Source organism: Symphodus melops (genome assembly GCF_947650265.1).
Source record: "Symphodus melops genome assembly, chromosome: 22".
NCBI lineage: Eukaryota > Metazoa > Chordata > Actinopteri > Labriformes > Labridae > Symphodus > Symphodus melops.
Genome location: NC_136712.1, coordinates 5,554,656 through 5,560,937, shown reverse-complemented (window position 1 = coordinate 5,560,937; position 6,282 = coordinate 5,554,656). Strand labels below are relative to the sequence as shown.

At 31.6% G+C, this 6,282-nt stretch overlaps 1 long non-coding RNA gene across 1 annotated transcript; it reads right to left on the bottom strand.

The window, feature by feature from the left end:
- Positions 1-270: 270 nt before the first annotated feature.
- On the bottom strand, positions 271-967 carry LOC306818087. The gene is made up of 2 exons (XR_013778134.1): positions 866-967; positions 271-653 (listed from the first exon to the last, which is right to left on the bottom strand). It is a non-coding gene; the product is annotated as an uncharacterized lncRNA (long non-coding RNA).
- Positions 968-6,282: the final 5,315 nt, after the last annotated feature.

Here is a 6,282-nt window from a genome sequence, read left to right as displayed (position 1 = left end):
GGGTATGTATGTCGTTTTTTTATATTTTTCGACATGGGTATGTATGTCGTTTTTTTCAGTTTTTCGACGGGGGTTTGTATGTCGTTTTTATCTATTTTTCGACATGGGTATGCATGTCGGTTTTTTACAAGTTTTCGACAGGGGTATGTATGTCGTTTTTTATATTTTTCGACAGGGGTATGTATGTCGTTTTTTTATATTTTTCGACATGGGTATGTATGTCGTTTTTTTCAGTTTTTCGACATAGGTATGTATGTCGGTTTTTTACTATTTTTCGACATAGGTATGTATGTCGTTTTTTACTATTTTTCGACAGGGGTATGTATGTCGTTTTTTTACGATTTTTCGACAGGGGTATGTATGTCGTTTTTTAGTATTTTTCGACAGAGGTATGTATGTTGTTTTTTTATATATTTCGATATAGGTATGTATGTCGTTTTTTACAATTTTTTGAGAGGGGTATGTATGTTGTTTTTTCAATTATTCGACAGGGGTATGTATGTCGTTTTTTTCAGTTTTTCGACATAGGTATGTATGTCGTTTTTTTATATTTTTCGACATGGGTATGTATGTCGTTTTTTTCAGTTTTTCGACATAGGTATGTATGTCGATTTTTTACGATTTTTCGACAGGGGTATGTATGTCGTTTTTTACTATTTTTCGACAGGGGTATGTATGTCGTTTTTTACTATTTTTCAACATGAGTATGTATGCCATTTTTTTTTGTTTTTCGACATAGGTATGTATGTCGTTTTTTCAATTTTTCGACATAGGTATGTATGTCTTTTTTTTACTATTTTTCGACAGGGGTATGTATGTCGTTTTTCACTATTTCTTGAGAGGGGTATGTATGTGGTTTTTTTACGATTTTTCGACAGGGGTATGTATGTCGTTTTTTCAATTTTTCAACAGGGGTATGTATGTCGGTTTTTTATATTTTTCGACATAGGTATGTACGTCGTTTTTTTCAGTTTTTCGACATAGGTATGTATGTCGTTTTTTTCTATTTTTTGACAGGGGTATGTATGTCGTTTTTTACTATTTTTCGACAGGGGTATGTATGTCGATTTTTTACGATTTTTCGACAGGGGTATGTATGTCGTTTTTTACTATTTTTCGACAGGGGTATGTATGTCGTTTTTTTACGATTTTTCAACAGGGGTATGTATGTCGTTTTTTCATTTTTTCGAAAGGGGTTTGTATGTCGTTTTTTCATTTTTTCGAAAGGGGTTTGTATGTCGTTTTTTAGTATTTTTCGACAGGGGTATGTATGTCGTTTTTAATATTTTTCGACAGGGGTATGTATGGGGTATGTTGTTGCATTACAACGCACTACCTTTCTTTTTGACTTAATCTGTACTCTGTTTATATTGTTAATACTTTAATTTATGTACAAACTGCTTTCATGGTGCAATATTCACAAGTGCCCTTGTCTGTTGATTGTCTGTCGTTCGTTATTTGTCTTTAGTTAAGGTATTTGTTTTATAGTATTTCTTTTTTATTGCTATTTTTTTATTGCTATTTTTTTTTAAATTCGTCATGTTTATTGTTATTCTTTAGTGCTCTTTTTATGCACTGCAGGTTTCCACTGTGGGTTGGGGGAATTGTAATTTCATCTGTGCTGTATGTGTAACATGGAGCATATTTAAAAAATAAAGTACCTTGAACCTTGAACCTTGAATGTCATTTTTTATGAATTTTCGACAGGGGTGTGTATGTGGTTTTTTTCTATTTTTCGGCAGGGGTATGTGTGTTGTTTTTTTTATATTTTTCGACATGGGTATGTATGTCGTTTTTTTTCAGTTTTTCGACGTAGGTATGTAAGTTTTTTTTTACTATTTTTCGACAGGGGTATGTATGTCGGTTTTTTACGATTTGTTGACAGGGGTATGTATGTCGTTTTTTAAATTTTTCAACAGGGTTATGTATGTCGTTTTTTTATATTTTTCGACATGGGTATGTATGTCGTTTTTTTCAGTTTTTCGACATAGGTATGTATGTCGGTTTTTTACGATTTTTCGACATGAGTATGTAAGTCGTTTTTTAGTATTTTTCGACAGGGGTATGTATGTTGTTTTTTACTATTTTTTGAGAGGGGTATGTATGTCGTTTTTTATATTTTTCGACAGGGGTATGTATGTTGTTTTTTATATATTTTTCGACAGGGGTATGTATGTCGTTTTTTCAATTTTTCAACAGGGGTATGTATGTCGTTTTTTCATATTTTTCGACATGGGTATGTATGTCGTTTTTTTCAGTTTTTCGACATAGGTATGTATGTCGGTTTTTTACTATTTTTCGACATAGGTATGTATGTTGTTTTTTTATATTTTTCGACATAGGTATGTATGTCGTTTTTTACTATTTTTTGAGAGGGGTATGTATGTTGTTTTTTTTATATTTTTCAACAGGGGTATGTATGTCGTTTTTTTATATTTTTCGACATGGGTATGTATGTCGTTTTTTTACTATTTTTCGACAGGGGTATGTATTTCGTTTTTTCAATTTTTCGACATAGGTATGTATGTCGTTTTTTTACGATTTTTCGACAGGGGTATGTATGTCGTTTTTCACTATTTTTCGACAGAGGTATGTATGTCGTTTTTTACTATTTTTTGAGAGGGGTATGTATGTTGTTTTTTTTATATTTTTCGACAGGGGTATGTATGTCGTTTTTTCATATTTTTCGACATGGGTATGTATGTGGTTTTTTTCAGTTTTTCGACATAGGTATGTATGTCGTTTTTTACTATTTTTCGACAGGGGTATGTATGTCGTTTTTTTACGATTTTTCGACAGTATGTATGTCGGTTTTTTACAATTTTTCGACGGGGGTATGTAAGTCGTTTTTTACTATTTTTTGAGAGGGGTATGTGTGTTGTTTTTTTTCTATTTTTCGACAGGGGTATGTATGTCGTTTTTTACTATTTTTCGACATGGGTATGTATGCCGTTTTTTTCAGTTTTTCGACATAGGTATGTATGTCGTTTTTTCAATTTTTCGACAGGGGTATGTATGTCGTTTTTTTCAGTTTTTTTGACATAGGTATGTATGTCGTTTTTTCAATTTTTCGACCAGGGTATGTATGTCGTTTTTTTTTACAATTTTTCAACAGGGGTATGTATGTCGTTTTTTTATATTTTTCGACATGGGTATGTATGTCGTTTTTTTCAGTTTTTCGACGAGGGTATGTATGTCGTCTTTTACTATTTTTTGAGAGGGGTATGTATGTTGTTTTTTTCATTTTTTCGACATGGGTATGTATGTTGTTTTTTTACGATTTGTCGACAGGGGTATGTATGTTATTTTTTTTATTTTTTCGACATAGGTATGTATGTCGTTTTTTCTATTTTTTTTCGACAGGGATGTCGTTTTTTTGCATTTTTCGACATGAGTATGTATGTGGTTTTTTCATTTTTTCTACAAGGTATATATGTCGTTTTTTACTATTTTTTGACAGGGGTATGTATGTCATTTTTTTCAGTTTTTCGACATGGGTATGTATGTCGTTTTTTTCAGTTTTTCGACATAGGTATGTATGTCGATTTTTTACGATTTTTCGACAGGGGTATGTATGTCGTTTTTTACTATTTTTCGACAGGGGTATGTATGTCGTTTTTTCATTTTTTCGAAAGGGGTTTGTATGTCGTTATTTGTCTTTAGTTAAGGTATTTGTTTTATAGTATTTCTTTTTTATTGCTATTTTTTTTATTGCTATTTTTTTTTAAATTCGTCATGTTTATTGTTATTCTTTAGTGCTCTTTTTATGCACTGCAGGTTTCCACTGTGGGTTGGGGGAATTGTAATTTCATCTGTGCTGTATGTGTAACATGGAGCATATTTAAAAAATAAAGTACCTTGAACCTTGAACCTTGAATGTCATTTGTTTATGAATTTTCGACAGGGGTGTGTATGTGGTTTTTTTCTATTTTTCGGCAGGGGTATGTGTGTTGTTTTTTGTATATTTTTCGGCATGGGTATGTATGTCTTTTTTTTTCAGTTTTTCGACGTAGGTATGTAAGTTTTTTTTTTACTATTTTTCGACAGGGGTATGTATGTCGGTTTTTTACGATTAATCGACAGGGGTATGTATTGTGTTTTTTTCCAATTTTTCAACAGGGGTATGTATGTCGGTTTTTTATATTTTTCGACATAGGTATGTATGTCGTTTTTTTCAGTTTTTCGACATAGGTATGTATGTCGTTTTTTTCTATTTTTTGACAGGGGTATGTATGTCGTTTTTTACTATTTTTCGACATGGGTATGTATGCCGTTTTTTTCAGTTTTTCGACATAGGTATGTATGTCGTTTTTTCAATTTTTCGACAGGGGTATGTATGTCGTTTTTTTCAGTTTTTTTGACATAGGTATGTATGTCGTTTTTTCAATTTTTCGACCAGGGTATGTATGTCGTTTTTTTTACAATTTTTCAACAGGGGTATGTATGTCGTTTTTTTATATTTTTCGACATGGGTATGTATGTCGTTTTTTTCAGTTTTTCGACGAGGGTATGTATGTCGTCTTTTACTATTTTTTGAGAGGGGTATGTATGTTGTTTTTTTTATATTTTTCGACAGGGGTATGTATGTCGTTTTTTCAATTTTTCAACATGGGTATGTATGTCGTTTTTTACTATTTCTTGAGAGGGGTATGTATGTCGTATTTTAGTATTTTTCGACAGGGGTATGTATGTCGTTTTTTTATATTTTTCGACAGGGGTATGTACGGGGTATGTTGTTGCACTACAACACACTACCTTTCTTTTTAACTTAATCTGTACTCTGTTTATATTGTTAATACTTTAATTTATGTACAAACTGCTTTCATTGTGCAATATTCACCAGTGCCCTTGTCTGTTGATTGTCTGTCGTTCGTTATTTGTCTTTAGTTAAGGTATTTGTTGTATAGTATTTCTTTTTTATTGCTATTTTTTTTATTGCTATTTTTTTTTGAATTCGTCATGTTTATTGTTATTCTTTAGTGCTCTTTTTATGCACTGCAGGTTTCCACTGTGGGTTGGGGGAATTGTAATTTCATCTGTGCTGTATGTGTAACATGGAGCATATTTAAAAAATAAAGTACCTTGAACCTTGAACCTTGAATGTCATTTTTTATGATTTTTCGACAGGGGTGTGTATGTCGTTTTTTTCTATTTTTCGGCAGGGGTATGTGTGTTGTTTTTTTTATATTTTTCGACATGGGTATGTAAGTCGTTTTTTAGTATTTTTCGACAGGGGTATGTATGTCGTATTTTACTATTTTTCGACAGGGGTATGTATGTTGTTTTTTACTATTTTTTGAGAGGGGTATGTATGTCGTTTTTTATATTTTTCGACAGGGGTATGTATGTCGTTTTTTCATATTTTTCGACATGGGTATGTATGTTGTTTTTTTTATATTTTTCGACAGGGGTATGTATGTCGTTTTTTCATATTTTTCGACATGGGTATGTATGTTGTTTTTTTCAGTTTTTCGACATAGGTATGTATGTCGGTTTTTTACTATTTTTCGACATAGGTATGTATGTTGTTTTTTTATATTTTTCAACATAGGTATGTATGTCGTTTTTTACTATTTTTTGAGAGGGGTATGTATGTTGTTTTTTTTATATTTTTCAACAGGGGTATGTATGTCGTTTTTTTATATTTTTCGACATGGGTATGTATGTCGTTTTTTTCAGTTTTTCGACGGGGGTTTGTATGTCGTTTTTATCTATTTTTCGACATGGGTATGTTAGTCGTTTTTTTCAGTTTTTCGACATGGGTATGCATGTCGGTTTTTTACAAGTTTTCGACAGGGGTATGTATGTCGTTTTTTATATTTTTCGACAGGGGTATGTATGTCGTTTTTTCATATTTTTCGACATGGGTATGTATGTCGTTTTTTTCAGTTTTTCGACATAGGTATGTATGTCGGTTTTTTACTATTTTTCGACATAAGTATGTATGTCGTTTTTTACTATTTTTCGACAGGGGTATGTATGTCGTTTTTTTACGATTTTTCGACAGGGGTATGTATGTCATTTTTTAGTATTTTTCGACAGACGTATGTATGTTGTTTTTTTATATATTTCGATATAGGTATGTATGTCGTTTTTTACAATTTTTTGAGAGGGGTATGTATGTTGTTTTTTCAATTATTCGACAGGGGTATGTATGTAGTTTTTTTCAGTTTTTCGACATATGTATGTCGTTTTTTTATATTTTTCGACATGGGTATGTATGTCGTTTTTTTCAGTTTTTCGACATAGGTATGTATGTCGGTTTTTTACAATTTTTCGACA